Raw genomic sequence first — 18,481 nt, forward strand, 5'->3', positions numbered from 1 at the left:
TTGTCTACTTTGCCGCAGAAGCAGCCCCCCACAACCCCTCCCCCCGCGCCCCGCCGGGCCCTGCACAGCCCGGGTTTTCCATCCGGCCCGGCTCGGCTCGGCAGCTGTCAGGGGACCGAGCTGACCTTCGCGAGCAGGGAGTTTCAATTAGCCGCAGATCAGATAAGCGGGCGGGCCCGTCTCTCTGGGCACCGCGGGGGCGCAGCTCCGCCCCCGCCACGCCGCGCCAAACGCGCTCCAGATGGGAACAAAGATGAGGACGCAGCTCCACCTGCCTCCCCGGGGAAGGGGGAGAGGAGGCCCCTCCGGGAGTTGCTTCCCACCCGAGGAAGGGGTCTCACGCTCTGCCCTGTGGGCCTGGGATCCCGTGCTCAGGCAGGGGCATGGCTAAGATGATCTTTATGGCTCTGCTTGCCTCCTGCAGTGACCTCATCCCCAGTTGGGCATCATGCCCTCCCTCCCCCAGAGGGAACGTTTTGCCATCTCTGATCTCATCCAGAGCTTCTCTGGGAAGCAAGGAGGAGCAAAGGCCAACAAAAAGGAAACTGAGGCAGAGGGAGATTGGAACCTCTTGATCTCGGACACACCAAGCACACATTGTTTCAGATATTTATTGAGTGCCTACTAAGTGCCAGGCCCTATGTAAACTATGGGGACTCCAGAGAACAAATAATCTTGTTCTCAGCCTCACAGAAGTTACATTCTAGCTCAGGGAGGCAGCCCATAGTTAAGTAAACAAATAGTTGAACAAGATCACTGTAGAGAGTCTAAGGATCCAAGAAGACAGTAAAATAGGTCATGTGAGACTGAATTCAGGGATGGAATCATATTAGCTGTTGTAATCAGGGAAAGCCTCTCTGAGGAGGTGACATCTGAGCCAAGACCAGGAAGAACCAGCTAAGCAAAGAAGGAGTAGAGCAAAAAGATAGGAGCAGCACAGCTAAAGTAAGGTCTCCAAGACAATAGTTCCTACCTTGTTGAAGGTAGGGAAAGGCCTTTGTGGGCATGACCATAGACCCAAAGGGGATTCAGATAGGGGAGGGCCTTGCAGGCCACATGAAAGGTCATGATTTGTGCAAAGTGCAACAGGAAACTTTGGAGGGAGAAGGGTGAAGCTGGACATAATAAGGTCTGACTTAAAATTTTTTAAAAGATCTTTCTGGCTACCATGTAGACCAGAGGAAGGCAAAAGTTTCGAGCAGTGGGGAGAGGGAGGGTACTGGGTGGAGAGGCAAAAGGAGGTGGCTTAGTAATATATTTTGGCAGATAAATTGGAGGCATAGGTGAGGTGGTGAGGTACAGTGACAAGCCTGATGGTACAAAGAGCAGGGTTTGAACCCAGACTTCCCTTTGGGATATGGAGAAGCTGCTTGGAGGCTAAGGGTAAAGCTAAGGAGCAAGAATGCCAGGGTTCAAATACTGATGCTGATATTCACTAGCTGAGTATCCTTGGGCAAGCATCTCAATCAGTTTCCTTAAGCATTTAAAATGAAAAGGAGCTGGATGACCACAGAGATTGGCCTGTGAAGTTTGAACATGAGATAATTTGAAGTGTTTGGCACAGAGCTTGGGCTATAGATGGGCCAGTGATCTACACAGAAGGTTGAGGAAGGATGGTCAAAAGTTTGAAACCAGCCTGGCAAGGTGTTGCATGCCTATAATCGAGAGCCTCTGGGGGCTTGAGGCAGGATGATTGAAAGATTGAACCCAATCTAAGCAACTTAGACCTTTTCTCTAAGTAAAATATAAAAAGGGGCTGGGGGGCAGGGTATGGTGGCACAAGCCTGTAATCCCAGCTGCTGGAGACAGAAGGACCACAAGTTCAAAGCCAGCCTCAGCAACTTAGCAAGGCACTAAGCAACTCAGTGAGACCCTGTCTCTAAATAAAATACAAAATGGGGCTGGGGATGTGGCTCAGTGGTTAAGCACCCCTGGGTTCAATTTAAAAAAAAATTGAAACCAGCTTAGGCAAGATAGTGAGACCCTTTCTCAATATTTACATATAGCTGGGCCTGACACACACCTGTAATCCCAGTGGCTCAGGAGGCTGAGGCAGGAGGATTACAAAATCAGTTCAAAACCAGCCTCAGCAACTTAGCAAGACACTAGGCAACTCAGTAAGACCCTGTCTCTAAATATTTTTTTTTTTGTAGTTGGACACAATACCTTTATTTTATTTAATCATTTTTATGTGGTGCTAAGGATTGAACCCAGGGCTTTGCAACATGCCAGGCAAGCACTCTGCCGCTGAGCCACAACCTCAGCCCCAAGAGACCCTGTCTCTAAATAAAATACAAAAAAGGGCTGGCTCAGTGGTCCAGTGCCCCTGAGTTTAATCCCCAGTATCCCCCCCCTCAATAAATATATATATATATATATATATATATATATATATATATATATATATATATATAATTTTTAATTAAAAATTTTATTGATGGGGGATTAAACACAAGATCTTGCCAAGTGGTGCTGTACCACTGAGCTACATCCCAAGCCCAAAATTTTAAAAATTTAAAAGAGCTGGGCATGTATCTCAGTGGCAGAGTACTTGCCTAGCAAGTGCCAGGTCCTGGGTTCAATCCCCAGTATGGCAATAAGTAAATAGATAACAAAAGAAACTCACCAATGTTGCCTATTATTGTGGTGTTGCTGCTATTCCACCTACCTCCACACACATGCTTCTCTGCACCAGAACTTTCCCCAACACACTGCCTGACCTTTCCACCCCACCTTTGGCCCTATTTTCATTTGCAGAGAGCAGAAACTCCTCCCATTAACCCCCCACCTTTGTTTGGAGGGCAGTTTGGGGGATGGGAGTCATTGGGAAGGAACCCACCCAGTCCACCTAGTTAGTTCACTGAGCTGTCTGAGATGGGATTCTCCAAGAGTCACTCAGTGATCTCCATGGGAGCGCTCCGTCCCCAACTGTCAGAAAAGGTAAGAGCATTTAGTTATCATTCATCTAGTCAGTTGAGATACCTTCTCTCAAGCAGCACTGTAGTAGGGGAAGAAAGAAGAAAACCCAGGCTCTTCCCTTAGGTTCATGCCTGGTCCTTTCAATTACAGCTGGTATAGCCATGTATTTTATTCTCTGGGTCCTCCTAGCCAGTCACAAGAGGTTGGAGGGGTGGAGGCAACCTTGGGAAAGCAGTTACTGTCATTACAGTTGCCATCTGTGGAGTTTGTACCTAGAGCAAGTCACCTTGCACTGGTCCATCCATGCTGTACCTGTTATTGAGTTCTTTAACCATCCCATGAGAGAAATACAATTATCGTTCTTAATTTATGAACAAATAAACAGAAACTTCTGGGGGCAAAGGCCTTGCCCAAAGTCACACAGCAATCAAATAGTGGTGCTGGGTTTGGCTAAGGCCAGGACAGGAGAATTCAACCATTCTGTGATATGGTCGTACGTGATGTTTAATACCCAGATGCCTCTGAAAGATCCTCAAGCAAAGCCCTGTGGAGATGGATCTGCCCTTCTTGCCTCAACTTCTCTGTGTGCCTGAATCCTCAAGGACAGAGTTTTCATCTGAATCCTCAGGAGCCCCACCTGGAGCCAGGTATGCAGTAGGTAGGATTTGAATGTGGCATTCTCTCTACAAACAGCCATGATGTCTACTGTAACCTCCATATCTCCCCTTGGGTACCAGGCCCCACTACAGCCCATTTCAGAGCACCTTGGAGTTGTTGACTAGAAAAAGAAAGTTCTACTTTGCATAATATTTGCATCTGCTTTGCATGCTGTGCACATAACATCAAAATGCACAGAGGCCCAGCACCCTATCCTATACCCTATCCTTGTCTTGGCCTCACCACCCACCCACTCAGAGCAGGGGGTGGGGATTCTTGCAACTAGTCTAAGCTTATCTACTTCCAGTGTTGTGGGGGAGAGAAATGAGAAGGCTCCTGCCTCCTTTCATCTCTGTCCCTCCTTCCTCTCCATCCATCCTTGCCTGGGAGGCCTAGTGGGTCAAGCAGAAGAGCCAGTAAACAGAGGCCAGTGTGCACACACTTAAGAATACCTCTTATTCTTTTTCCTTAACCTTCATTGTGGGGCGGCAGGTACTCAGACCCCAGACATTTTCTTGTGCACTACTGTGTTTGTGTGTGTGCATTATTTCAAGTGTGCACACTGGCCTCTGTTTACTGGCTCTTCTGGCTGACCCACTAGGCCCCCCAGATAGGGATGGATAGAGAGGAAGGAGGGACAGAGATGAAGGCAGGCAGGAGCCTTCTCATTTCTCCCCTCCACAACACTGCAAGTAGACAAGCTTAGACTAGTTGCAAGAATCCCCACCCCTGCTTTGGGTGGGTGGGTGGGTGGTGAGGCCAAGACAAGGATAGGGTATAGGATAGGGTGCTGGGCCTCTGTGCACTTTGATGTTGCGTGCACAGCTATGGTTGCTGTGGCTGCTGGGGGATGGCTGGGCTGCCTGTCCTTACACAGTGCCAGACCTCCAGTGCCTGCACCCTTCTGTTGGCGCAGCTTGAGCAGTCCAAAGAAGGATGGGGCAGGAAGAAATGGAGATACCAGTAATGGAATGGTAGCAAGGACTCGAAAGAAAGAAACTGCTCTGTGATCTTGGGGAAAAGGGGGAAAGTCTGGGCATAGACTGGTCTTAGCCTGGACCTTTAACTGGGTCAGGGCCTCCTAAGAGATGCTGTGTTATGTTTTAGATCTAGAATGTCTCCCAGTGGCTCATGTGTTGAAGTCTTGGTCCCCAAATGCAGCAATGTTCAGAGGTGAGGCTTTTGGAAGTGATTGGATCATGAGGGTTCTAACCTCATCAGTGAATAGCTGAATGAGATATTAGGAGAAGGTGGGTCACTGGGGGCATGACTTTGAAGGGTTTATTTTGTCTCTGATACTTCTTTTTGCTTTCTCTTTGCTTCTTGGTTGCCATGAGGTGAGTAGCTTTGTTTCTTGCATCCTTCTACCATGATGGACTGCCTCATCACTGGCCCAAAGCAGCAGAGCCAAATGACTATGGACTGAAACCTCTGCAAACATAAGCCAAAATAAATCTTTCCTTCTCTAGGTTGATTTTCTCAGGTATATTGTCCCAGAGATGGAAAACTAACTAAAATACATCCTATGTGGGAAGGTAGGAGGAGGGAGATCTTGTGATTGGCTAATGAGGAGCAACCCATGTGAGTCAACAAAGGCCAAAAGCCTGTCCTGACTGGACCCAACCATCATTGTAATGAGAGTCTTAAAGTCTGATTGGCCATGAGTTGTCAGCGGTTGAGGACTGGGATTGGTAGAGGTATCGTGCAGCCTACCCATTCCTCTTCCTCACTGTAGGTTGAAATTTCAGACTTGAAAGCATCTAGTAGGTGCCCAAGGAAGAACCAGAGATCCAGGAACTCAGAATAGTGAGTTGAACTGGCCCATAGATGGATGGGCCAGGATACTTATTGTCTTTGTTCTAGCCATACAATGGGCATGGAGGGCAACACAGGGTACCAACAGCTCCTGGGGATCCTCACACCTGCAGACAAGCACTGCACAAACACTAACCTGGAAGCCCTTCCTGGAGGAGGCAGCACAGGTGCTGAGCTTCAAAAAATGGATAGAAAAAGTGGTGAAATGTGACCGAAGATGCAGTGGGCAGGCATGGACTTCTCCAGGGCATTAAGGAAAGCAAGGGGAGAGGAGAAGAGAAAGGCAGTAAGGACTGGATCGTGCCAAACCTTGAATTCCAGGCCCAGGAGGCTGCATTTTTGACAGGCATGAGGGACGTGAAAGACAGATGCAGACTGAAGGAAGAGGCTCTTAGATCCTCCTGCCTTCCTCCCCATCCTTACCCTGCCCTGGACACCATCCACTCCATCCACCACTCCAGCACAGGTTCCACCCCAAACTCAGCAGAAGCTCCTGAGGCTGCTGAGCTCTCAAGAAAACTTCCACCCCAGCATGGATCCCCTGGCCCCTGGCCTCTCCTCTTCATATATTCCCCTGTCACCTCTGTGCAGCTGAATGGCCAGGCTGGAAGCAGCCTTTGCAATAAACTTCGGATCCCTTATACCTCTAGGGTACCACAATCTGGAGGCTCTTCCAGTTACCAGAACTTACAGTCACTTATTCTCCTTGAGCCTTGGTTTCTTCTCCTCAAAATAGACATATACCAAGTTTCTTGTGAGAACTGGGTTGGATGAAGTACTTAACAGAATGACTGCATTTCATTTATTTATTCATTCTCTATTTATTGAGGGCCTTCTAGGTGTCTAGCATTGATTGAGGTACTGAGGTTTCAGCAATAAGTCACAGCAAAGTTTCTTTTTTTTTTTTTTTTTTTTAAAAAGTGAGTCCAGCACAGTTCCCCTGCTACCACATTCTTCTTTTTTTTTAAAGAGAGAGAGAGAGAGAGAATTTTTAATATTTATTTATTTTTTTTAGTTCTCAGCGGACACAACATCTTTGTTGGTATGTGGTGCTGAGGATCGAACCCGGGCCGCACGCATGCCAGGCGAGCGCGCTACCGCTTGAGCCACGTCTCCAGCCCCACAGCAAAGTTTCTTGTTCTCAGGAGTTTCCAATCTGATAAGGGGAAAATCAATATAAGTCACAAATATGTAAATTTGTATGGGTATGTGAGATATCTATATAGAGAGATATATACACATGCATACATACATCCTGGGTATCGAACTCAGGAATATTTTACCATGGAACTTCACCCCTAGTTTTTTTTTTTTTATTTTTTATTTTGAGACAGGGTCCCACTAAGTTGCCCAGGGTGGCCTTGAACTTGTGATCCTTCCTGCCTTAGCCTCTCAGAGTAGCTGGCCTTATAGGCGTATGCCACCATGACCAGCCACAAATATGTAAATTAAAATTTTACATCATGACAAACACTGTGAAAGTATAAATAGGATAATCTGACAGTGTGACATAACAGGGTAACTGGAGGTGAGAGAGAGGAATTTTGGATAAAATGGTCAGAAACCTGTCTCTGAGGTGTCCTTGAAGCAGAGACCTGAAGAATGAGGGGGAGCCAACCATGTTAAGTAGTAGAGGAAGGTTTTCCAAGGAGCAGAAATGGCAAGTGTAAAGCCCTTGAGGCAGGAAGAGCTTGCTCTTCAGGAGGTTGGAGTGACTGGAGCAAGACTGGCAAGCAGAGGCTAGGGGAAGTCCTTGGGAGAAGTCATAGAAAACCACTGGAGGATTTACACAGTAATTGCTCAATAAAGGCTTGCTGTTATCATTATGAATAATATGAAGCCCAGAAAGGAATAGCAATTTGTCCATGGTCACAGAGTCCCTTCCCACAGCCCTACTCCTCTTCCAGTTGGTCTTCCTCCTCCCCTGAGGAGCCATGTGGATCAGCCCAAAGCAGGCAGGAAGAGAAGATGGTGAGGGTGGCTTCTCTTCTCTCCTTCCTGCTCCTTCCCTCCGGCCATTTCCCGTGCTCCCGGCGCCTGTGCCCCAATTAGCTGGTGAGGCTGACGGCCTCAGCTCCGAATGACAGACACCTCCTGTCACCCCCTGACGGGCGAGGAGATTAACTCAGAGAGGCGCCGGCTGGAAGGGACAACAAGGGAAGGGAAGAAGGGGGAGGGAATGACCCACTGGACCTTCCCCCACCAAGAGTCCCCAGTATCTTGGAAGGAAGGGGAACCAAAGGGGACCCCTGACCTCAAACAGCTCGGAAAGCTGGGGAGAGCCACCCCTACACTCCTGATCTGCTGCTCCAAGGTGGGGCCACACTGCCCCAGTTTCCACCTTCAGCTTCTCCCAGGGCTGGAACCATGGCTGTGGACACTTCAGAGCTGAAACCTCAGCTCCAGGGTAGCTGCCCAATAAATATCTGTGCTAAGTACTTTCATACAGATTCATTTAATCTTCAGTCTTTACAACATCACCATTTTACTGAGTCTTTTTTCTTTTTTTTTTTTAATGCAATGGTGGGGATTGAACCCAGGGCCTCATGCACACTGCCTCATGCATGCTGGGCATGTGCTCTACTGCGGAACCACAAACACAGCCCCTATTTTTTTTTTTTTAGTTGTAGATGGACACAATATCTTTATTTATTTATTTTTGTGTGGTGCTGAGGATTGAACCCAGTGCTTCAGAGGCAAGCGCTCTGCCACTGAGCTACAGCCCCAGCCTCTGTTTTGAGACAGGTCTCACTCTGTTGACTAGGCTGGTCTTGAACTCAAGTGATCCTCCTGAGTGTTTGAGGCTACAGGTGCACCATCACCTGGTTAATATCCCTATTTTTTAAATTTTTTTGGTAGTTGTAGACAGAGAGAATGTCTTTATTTTGTTTCTTTTCTTTCTTTCTTTTTTTTTAATGTGGTGCTAAGGATTCAAACCAGTGCCTCACACATGTGAGGGAAGCGCTCTGCCATTGAGCTACAGCCCCAGCCCTAATATCCCTATTTTATACATGGAAACTTTTATGTATTAGAGACAGGGTCTTGCAAAGTTGCCCAACTGGTCTTGAACAATTGGGCTCAAGGGATCTCCCCACCTCATCCTCCTGAGTAGCTAGCACTCTTATGTGTATGCCATGATGCGCCTGGCTGTACCCTCCCAATTTTATTTTTATTTATTTTTATTTTTTTTAAGAGAGAGAGAGAGAGAGAGAATTTTAATATTTATTTTTTAGTTTTCGGTGGACACAACATCTTTGTATGTGGTGCTGAGGCAAGCACGCTACCGCTTGAGCAACATCCCCAGCCCTCCTCCCAATTTTAAAGAAGGGGAAACTCAGAGGAGGAGGGACTGGCTCAAAGATCAGTCACACAGATGGGCTAGAATTTGAACTGAGGTTGCCTGATGCCAACAGATGCCAAACTTCTAACCACTATTCTTATTCTTTTTTTTTTTTTTTAATACTAGGGATTGAACCCAGAGGTGCTTTTCTCTAGAGCCACATCTGCAGCCCATTTTTTATTTTTTATTTTGAGACAGGGTCTTGCTAAATTGCTTAAGGCCTCAGCTCAATTACTGAGGCTGGCCTTGAACTTGCTATCCTCCTGCTTTAGCCTCCCAAATTGCTGGGATTACATACATGCATCATTCTTCTTTATAGGAGGGGACTCAGCTCATACTATTTAGGAATTTACAGTCCACCCTAGGGCTGTGAGAAGCAAGCCCGGAAAATTAACACATCAGTTGTAGGCATAGACACTAAGCCCCAAGGTGGGGGTCAGAAGTTCCAGGTAACTCTCTGGAGAATGGAGGAGAGAAGGAGAAAGCCTTCTGGAGGGGGTGAAATGAGCTGGGCCTCTAAACAGGCACTGCTGGTGAGTAGAGGACAATAGGAAGGCAGAGGAGCAGTGCATGGCCACAAGCTTGCAGACAGAAGTGGGCAAGGCCTGGGACAGAAACCACAAAGGCTTAAGCAAAAGTAGAACCTACTGACTTATTCTGAGGCTCAAGAATACAAGAGTGTTTGGCTTCCAGTGGATCAGGAGGCTGAGACAGGAGGATCGTGAGTTCAAAGCCAGCCTCAGCAAAAGCAAGGCACTAGGTAACTCACTGAGACCCTGTCTCTAAATCAAATACAAAATGGGGCTGGGGATTGGCTCAGTGGTCAAGTGCCCTTGATTTCAACCCCTGATACCAAAAAAAAAAAAAAAAAAAAAGAGTGCTTGGCTTCAAGTACAAGGAGATCAATTTCCCTTTGTTGGCTTCATGGGAAGCTCTCCTCAGAAGATAGGGGCCCCAAATTCCCATACTACAAGATCAGACATCACCTGCTTCTTCTCAATAACCAAACCCTTAGGATTCAGCCTGTTTGGTCAGGCCTAAATCACATGCCTGAAATTCTCTGAATGAATCAGAGTGGTCAGGGAGGCTGGGTCTGCTGATTGGCCAGGTTCTCCCCCACCCCATCCAAACTAGAGGTAGTGGGAGGAGACCCCCTACATCCCTAAGGCTGGGGAGGAAGGGAAAAGTAGTTCTTCCAAAAGGCAGTGGGGACTGGGTGCCCTAGTCCCAGGACTGGATTCTGGGCCCTGGGTGATCTTTCCATGGGCAACCTAAGGACCTCCACTCCTTCTGCACTTGTCATATTTCCCACCTGTGCTGATGATATCCTGCAGCCCAGTTCTTGCTAACTGAAGGGGGAGCTCCAGTAAGGCTCCCGATCCAGGACAGGAGGTGTCTTGAGGGTTTCTTCTGCCCAGTTGGCTCGGATGCCTTGGTTGTCTCCTTGGACCTGTCTGATCTCCTCTCCACCCACTCTTCACCCTTAGCTTGGCTATTTCCCCTAGAGTTTGTATTATTATCAGCATCTTTACTTACCTTTTACAAAGTTGCAAGCTTTGATTGGAGCCCAAGAAGGGCAGTCTTGCAACAGGAAAGATTATGGCCTGGTGCCAGGAAGGACTTTCACAAGGAGAACATTCCACCCTCTAGACAGGAAAAGGTATAGCTGTCAGTCTTATGAAGCAAGAGGACAGTTACTATTGGGCCCAGCCCCCTAGTTAGGGCGAGAGTTGCTGCAGTACATCCTGCAACTAGTAACCTTGGAGGTAATGAGCTCACTTCACCAGAAGGGGAGAGGCAATGGCCTTTCCTCTGGGGTTTGGAGCATGGACTTGGTAGTCATATTGACAGATATTTGAGTTCTAGGTCAGGTGGCTAAACTTAAGGCTTGCCCTCTCCAGCCTTGGTTTTCTCATCTGTAAACTGGGAAAAAATGCAGGGAAGTCCTGACCTTGAAGGGTAGTAATGTTCCCATGAGATATTGCAAACCAGGTGCTGGCCACACTCTTGGCACAGTGACTCTTCCATAAAGGGACAGCTGTTTTACTACTAATATTCTTCTAGCTCTAAGATTGGCCCTTTGTATGGGGCTCAAGTCAATCCTTTCTGGACCTCAGTTTCTCCATTTGAACTTCCAGCCCTCTCACTCCTAGAGTGGGTGACTTGGATGATTTCACTGAGGGGAGGACCCCTCCCACGTGGGTCAGTCCATGGAGGGGTAGAGGGTAGGAAGGCGGCAGTGCCCAACCAACATTTTCACCAGGCTGGGCAGGCAGCGCCAGGCAGGCGGGAGCTGGTCAGGTTTTTAATTGAACGCGATGCAAATGAAATGTAAATACCATGCAAATAAGCTCTTGCCAGGAGGCGCTGGGCTGGGAGCAGAGGGAGCAGGGAGGGGACTGCAGAGCAGGGCCTCCTTCCTGGCCCCCCCACTTTTTCTCTCCTGTGGCTGCCCACGCCCACCCCCTGGTGTTGCCCACCCAGCCAGGCCATTCCATTTATTCCATTTGGGGAAAGAAGCTCTTCTTCCCTCTACTCCCCCTCCCAGATTCACTTCCCTAAATGGGAGGCTCCAGGTGACAGTGGGTGCTCAAGGAGGAGCCAAGGACCCCGTGGACAGGGCAAGGCCAACACAGGCACTCACAGTCACACAGAAAGACCCACACAGAGACATAGGAACAACAAACAGATATAAACATGAAGAAACACATGCCCTCCCAAGCCGCCTGTAACACTAAGACCCACTCAGAGACAGCAGGTCACACGTAACACACACAAGTGCACAATCAGTCATAAATACACAAAATGAGACAAACAGACCCAATCACAGGAGCATGTGTGTGCAGAGTGTGCACTTGCAAGCACATGCGCGCACACACACACACACACACACACACACACATACTGCCTCCCCTATCATGAGGACTGCATACTGAAGTCCTGTACTGGCTGGAGGTCAGAGAGGATGAGAGTTGGGGAAGTGGGACAGGCACCCTGTGTGGTCAGAGCCTGGTGGCCTAAGCAAGGCCAGACAGGCAGTAGGCGGTAGAGAGAGCTTCGGTGGTGGCCAGAGCCTTTGCCCAGCCCCCACACCCCAAGACACATGGCATACCCCAGAGCTCACAGCCCTAGAGATCTCAGGTGTTAGTCTCCAAGTCCTCAGGGTACTCTGGGCCCCATTCTGGGAATTTGGAGTCCCCTTGTGGTCCCTCAGTCCCCCTCCCTGAGGCAGCCAGACTTTTGGGGGAGGTTGGCCCAGGGTGACAAGATGGCCAAGGGGAGGGGGTGAGGTGCAGGGGAGTGGGGAAAAGCTGAACAGTCTGTACAAACCTCCCTTCCACCCTCCACATCTGGGGGTGGTCCCAGCCCGCTCTCTGAGGTGACTCACGCCCTACATTTAACTCTCATTAGCGCCTCTGAGCCCAGCTGGAGGGACAACTGCCAACTTCCCCCAGCAGACAGGGAGCTCTGGGTGGGCCGGCCTCGAAGCCTCAGTTTCCCCCTAGGGGCCTGGCCCAGGGACAGGGGCTGCGTGGGAGAGGAGCACTCAGTCCCCTAGGCCTTAGCAAGGGCTGTCCTCCACCCCATGGAATGAGGGACAGGGTGTGGCCTCTTCCAGGAACCACCCTCCCCAGGCCCCCACCGGATGCACTACAGCCTCAGATAGTCCCCCGCCCCACCCTGGGCCCAGGCATCTCAAAGGAGGGGAGGAGACAAACTGTCTTGGATCCCAGGAGGCCTCGGTTGCCGGTGATCCCGCCGCCCATCGGCCCTGGCTGCTCCTGCTGACCCAGCGCGAAGCCCTGGGCGGGGGCAGATGAAGAGGGATCAAAGAAGCAGAGATGTGGCCGGGGATCCATGGTCGTCCCGGGCCTTCTTCCTTCTCCCGCTTCACAGGCGGACCCTGCTCTTATTTACTGCTGGGTGCAGAGCGCACCATGTGCCCGGCCCTGTGGGCGCGGCCCTAGCCGGGGTTCGAGGACCCTCGGCTTGCCCCCGAGGGCCCCGTTCGCCCGCCTCCCCGACTCTTCCCCACCCCACCGCCTTCCCTGCTCTGTGGGAAGGAGGCAGCTGGGGCGGGGGTGGCCGCGGGAGCGTCTTGCCGGTGTGATCGTGCCGAGCAGGGAATTCGGGGCCATGTGGGAAAGACATTAGTGCCGGCCGCCCTGCCAGCCAGGAATGCGCCCCCCGCTCCGCAGCCGCCGCCTGCCTGGCCCAGAAACGGTGACTCACCCGCTCCGTGTTCCCACCCCCTTGTCGTGCACCCTCCACAGCCCACCACAGGCCTGGCCGGGGCTTCCCAGCCTCCCTGCCTTTGCTTCTGCTGGCCCTGCTACCTTCCTTGCCCATCCTCCATTCTCCCAGCGTCTTAGAATACTGAGCCAGATTGCACAGGAGGTGCACAGGGGGAGTCCTGAGACACGCGCCCCCACCCGCCACCACCACCACAGGCCTGTCTATTCTCTGGACTCGCTCTGATTAGAACACTCCTTAGGAACCGGTTGGGGTGGCTCACGACTATAATCTCTGCGAAGCCAGAGACTGAGGCAGGACGATCCTAGGTTCGAGGCCAGCCTGGGCAATTTAGCGAGACCCTGTCTCAAAATTTAAAAAACAGACCCAGTCAGAAAAGGTGTGTGTGTGGGGGGGGCGAGAGTGGGTAGGGATGAAGCTCCCTCGTAAAGCACACCTGGATTCAATCCCCAGTACCAAACAACAACAAAAATCTCTCCTTTGGGACTTAACTCTTGATCTGTTTCACTCCAGAATGCTACATCCACACCCAGCAGAGGGCAGGTGGGGTAGGGGGAGAAGGGAGTCAGGTTAGGGTTAGGAAGCAGAGCTTTGTGGGGGACTGCTGTTCCCAGGGCTCTTCCTCATGGAATAATAAAGGAATGCCACCTCACAGGGCCTATGACCTTGGACCCTTATCTCCATGTCGACCTTGCTTTCCTCATCCCACAGAATGAGAAGACAGGACCCACCCACGTGCTAACATGGACAGCCTCTGCAGGAATCTCTTGTCTACACAGTTCTAAACTCAGAGCCTTCTGCTTTCAGTGATTCAACTGGATGAAGGTAGTTATAATATTAATAGTAATCTTGGCTGTTTAATGAATACCTACTATGTGTCATGCCCCTGGCTGGGTGCTTTCTAGACATTATCTCATCTAATTCCTACCTCAGTCCTATGAGATAGGATCTGCTATGATCCCTCTTAAAGATGAAGAAACATAGAGGCAACTGGGCATGGTGGCACTCACCTGTAATCCCAGATACTACTCTAGAACCTAAGGCAGGGGGATCACCAGTTAGAGGTCAGCTTGGGCAACTTAGCAAGACCTGACCTCAAAATTAAAAAAAACAAAACAACAACAACAAAAAACAAAACAGAAAATAAAAAGGGCTGGCAACCAGGAACTGGGGCACATGCCTATAATCCCAGCAGCTCTGAAGGCTGAGGCAGGAGGATCACAAGTTTAAAGCTAGGCTCAGCAATTTAGTGAGGTCCTAAGCAATTTAGTGAGAGATCCTGTCTCTAAATAAAAAATAAAAAGGGGGGTTAGAGTTGTACCTCAGTGGTAGAGCGCTTGGCAAACATATGTGAGGCACTGGGTTCAATCCTCAGAACATAAAAATAAATAAAATAAAGGTATTGTGTCCATCTACAACTAAATTTATTTATTTATTTATTTATTTATTTGTTTGTTTGTTTGTTTGTTTATTTTGGGGGTAGTGCTGGGAATCAAACCCAGGGCCTTGTGCATGTGAGCCAAGCACTCTACCAACAGAGCTACATCCCTAGCCCTAAAAAAAATATTTTAAAAAATAATAAAATAGGGTTGGGATTGTGGTTCAGTGTACAGCACTTACCTAGTACGTGGGAGGCACTGGGTTCGAACCTCAGCACCACATAAAAATAAATAAACAAAGTAAGGCATTGTGTCCTTCTACAACTAAAAAACAATTTAAAAAATAATAAAATAAAAAGGGCTGGGCATGTGGCTCAGAGGTTAGGTGCCCCTGGATACCAAAAAAAAAAAAAAAAAGAAGAAAGAGAAAGGTGCTATTCCAGGGACCCCCACAAGAGGCAGAACTTATGCCCACACTGATTCCCCCACTCTCTCCCCCCAGCTCTCCAGTGCCCATACAGGAGCATCCCCTCTGTTTACCTCTTCCAAAGACAACACTGGGCTCCAGTGGGCAGCGGGTTGCAGCCCTCACCCTCACCAAAAGTCCTTCACGCAGCCTCCACCCAGGGCCACTTCTCATGTTTTTTTTGCGGGGAGTGGTACCAGGAATTGAACTCAGGGGCACTTGATCACTGAGCCACATCCCCAGCCCTATTTTGTATTTTATTTAGAGACAGGGTCTCACTGAGTTGCATAAAGCCTTGCTTTTGTTGAGGCTGGCTTTGAACTCAGGATCCTTCCACCTCAGCCTCCCGAGTCACTGGGATTACAGGTCTGCACCACCGTGCCTGGGTCTCATAAGAGGTAATAAAACCAAGCAGCGGGCATCAGCTTCATTTTTAATTATCTAATTTACATTTAATTTTCCCCACCAATGTGTTGCAGTTTATTAATGTTTTACCTAAGACCATCCATTAATGGACTGAAAATATGTTCACAAAACTAATGAACATTTTTGGAGGCCCCTAGTTCAGAGTAGGGGACCCCATCTAGAGTCTCAGGCCCCTAGATCCAGCAGCCAACACAGTTCTCAGCACTATAATAATTTTTTTTAAAATATTTATTTTCTAGGGCTGGGGATGTGGCTCAAGCGGTAGCGCGCTCGCCTGGCATGCGTGCGGCCCGGATTCGATCCTCAGCACCACATACCAACAAAGATGTTGTGTCCGCCAAGAACTAAAAAATAAATATTAAAAATTCTCTCTCTCTCTCTCTCTCTCTCTCTCTCTCTCTCTCTCCTCTCACTCTCTCTTTAAAAAAAATAAAAATAAAAATAAAAAAATAAATATTTATTTTCTAGTTTTTCGGCGGATACAACATCTTTGTTTGTATGTGGTGATAAGGATCGAACCCGGGCCGCATGCATGCCAGGCGAGCGCGCTACCGCTTGAGCCACATCCCCAGCCCTACACTATAATAATTAATAAACAAATGTTCCAGAATTCTCTCAGAGAATGCTTCTTTCCTGCCAGCCTTCAGAAATAACGATTACCCTGCCAGACATTTTATGGGAATATCACGTTCATTTCTTATACCTATTCTAGAATCTACCCCTAGAGACAGGTATTTCCCCCCTAAGTACTGGTACTTGAACCAGGGCCTCAAACATGCTAGGCAACTTCTGTACACTGAGCTACATTCCCAGCCTGACAAATACTATTAAACACCTGTTTCATAGGTGTGACTATGGAGTATGACTCAAAGCCCAATCTCTGTCCTGCAGGATTGAGTAACCTCTTCAGAAAGTCCACATACTGGTCTTGCCAGTACCAAATCCAAACTTTGAGACATTGGGTCTATGAACAAGGGTGCCCCGTGGTTTTCAAGATGTCTAGGGAAAAGAAAAAGATGTCTATGGGCATGGTGGCACATACTGTAATCCAGGTGACCTGGAGGCTGAGGCAAGAAGATTGCAAATTGGAGGCCAGCCTTAGCAATTTAGTGAGAACCTAAACTACTTAGTGAGACCCTATCTCAAAAAAGGCGGGGGGGGGGGGCAGGGAGCTGGGGATATAGCTTAGTGATATTGTACCCCTGAGTTCAATCCCTAGTTAAAAAAAAAAAAAAAAAGATGTCAAGATGTCCTTGGGCTGGTAGAAAGAAGAATAGGAACCTAGTGACTAGGGTTCCACAGTGGTAGATCCCCAGACTTCCATATTCCCAGTGACCAATGAGACTTCCATGGTAGATTTTCCCTGGTACTCCAAGAGGGTACCAGAAGTTGTGTGTGTTCCAGCTTTCCTCCACTGTCACCAAAATGAAGCTAGGTCTCCTTTAAAGCAGAGACAATGAACAACTTTCCAAGAAGGAAGAGAGGATTTGAAATCCAAACTGAAATCCTGAGCCCAGGGCTGCTAGTAAAAAGGCTTAGACCCAGGGCAATGGACAGTGTAGATTCCCCTTGACCACAGCTCCAGAGGCACAGGGTGAACCCTCAACCCAACGTCAGCCAGCACCAGGCAGACAGGCAGAATGCACAGGCACCCCAGCCTTGGTCCAGCCCAGGCAGTTGGGCAATACAGATATTCATTCTGTGCCTTGGCCAGGCCTTGCCTAAATGGACAGTGAGCCTCAGACTCCCTGATGAAGTGGGACTGTGAACCTTCACTGGAGCCTGAACAAAGCCCCTAGCAGATAGGAAGAGTGGATGAGCCTCGACCAGACCCTGGTAGAAGTCACCGTGGACTCCCCACCACATTCTCAGTCATGCTGGCAGAACCCAGAACTCAACTGAGATATCATCAACTAGGCCCCTTTCCCACTATCGACACAAATCTACTTTTCTTTTCTTTCTTTTTTTTTTAGTTAGACATAATATCTTTGTTTTATTTATTTATTTTTATGTGGTGCTGAGGATCGAACCCAGGGCCTCGCACGTGCTAGGCAAGCACTCTGCCGCTGAGCCACAAACCCAGCCCACACAAATCTACTTTTCAACAAATACTTAGAGGTTTCAGAAATACAACTGGCCACTTCTGGGCCAGAGGGCCTCCATGGAACCCAAAGGCTTGGCTTATCATCCCTTGAGCCCCCTTACCTTTCTCTCCAGCCTCATTGTGCTCATCTGGAAAAAGGAGATTCTGACTCAAGGAGCTGTCAGACTGCTGTGATAATGAAAGGTGATGGGGTAACTGGATTCTGGATTCTTAATCTTCCTCAGCCTCCCCTCTTTCCTGTGCCTTCTTTATTATACAAAAAGGAAACAAAGGACCAGAAAAGTCAAAGGACTACCCCAAGAGCACACAGCAAATTGGGGTCAAAGGTGAAAGTGGAGCCTAGATCTCTTAAAGTGACATAGAAGAGGAACTTTGGGAACCTCCATAGACCAAAGCATTGTGTGGTTAAGTGGCGCAGTCTGGTCCAGTGTGCGCCTGGGCATGTGTGTGTATGTGTGTGTGTCTGTTGCTTGGGGGGGGGGGTAGGCAGGGTGTCGGGAGAGCTGCTGCCACCGCCTCCCTGGTATTTTTAGAATGAGCTGAGCTCAGGGCTCTAAGCTCCCATCAGCAGTGAGGGAAATGGGAAGGTCCCCACCACTCTCCCTCCCCCCATCAGCCTGTAGCTGGGTTGGGAGAGAGTGGGCCTGGAAATGGAAAGGGACCCTAGGGACTGGGGGCTGGCAGGCCCTGACCCCTTGCACCCTAGCCCACCCCATTTAGGTCATCCTTCCAATGGCCCCTTCCCGAGGGGGAATCCAAACTGGCAGAAACAGGCGCTCCCATCTGCCTGGCTACCATCAGCTTCCCTGCTAGGAGCTCCAGGCCAGCTCTCCTCTGCACCAGGTCAGAGCTGCAAGGTTCCCATGACAACGGATGACAGCAGCAGAGGCTGCTGGCCACTAGGTCAGGGGTGAGGGGGTGTGGGTGGAGGAGCAGGAAAAGAGAGGTGGCCCAGCATGAGGGTGGAGGAAGAGCTAGAATGAAGGACCCCTAAATGATAGCCCCCTCCTGAGGCGTGAACCCCCAGGAGAGTCCTAGAACCGCGCCTGATTGATGCTACAAAGTACTCCAGGCACTGATTAGGAAAGCTGGGTGCGGAAGGGCTGGCTATGCTTTTGGTC

General features: G+C 49.2%; 1 long non-coding RNA gene across 2 annotated transcripts; it reads right to left on the minus strand.

Annotated features, from left to right (window-relative positions):
• Positions 1–6,992: 6,992 nt before the first annotated feature.
• Positions 6,993–17,552, minus strand: LOC308650435. Of its 2 annotated transcripts, none has more exons than XR_014022325.1 (3): positions 17,462–17,552; positions 10,268–10,377; positions 6,993–7,531 (listed from the first exon to the last, which is right to left on the minus strand). It is a non-coding gene; the product is annotated as an uncharacterized lncRNA (long non-coding RNA). The 2 variants fall into 2 exon arrangements; XR_014022326.1 differs by lacking the exon at positions 17,462–17,552 and adding an exon at positions 12,451–13,153.
• Between the last annotated feature and the right edge of the window lie 929 nt (positions 17,553–18,481).

This window comes from Spermophilus citellus (assembly GCF_964194105.1).
Source record: "Spermophilus citellus genome assembly, chromosome: 1".
In the NCBI taxonomy this organism is placed as follows: Eukaryota; Metazoa; Chordata; class Mammalia; order Rodentia; family Sciuridae; genus Spermophilus; species Spermophilus citellus.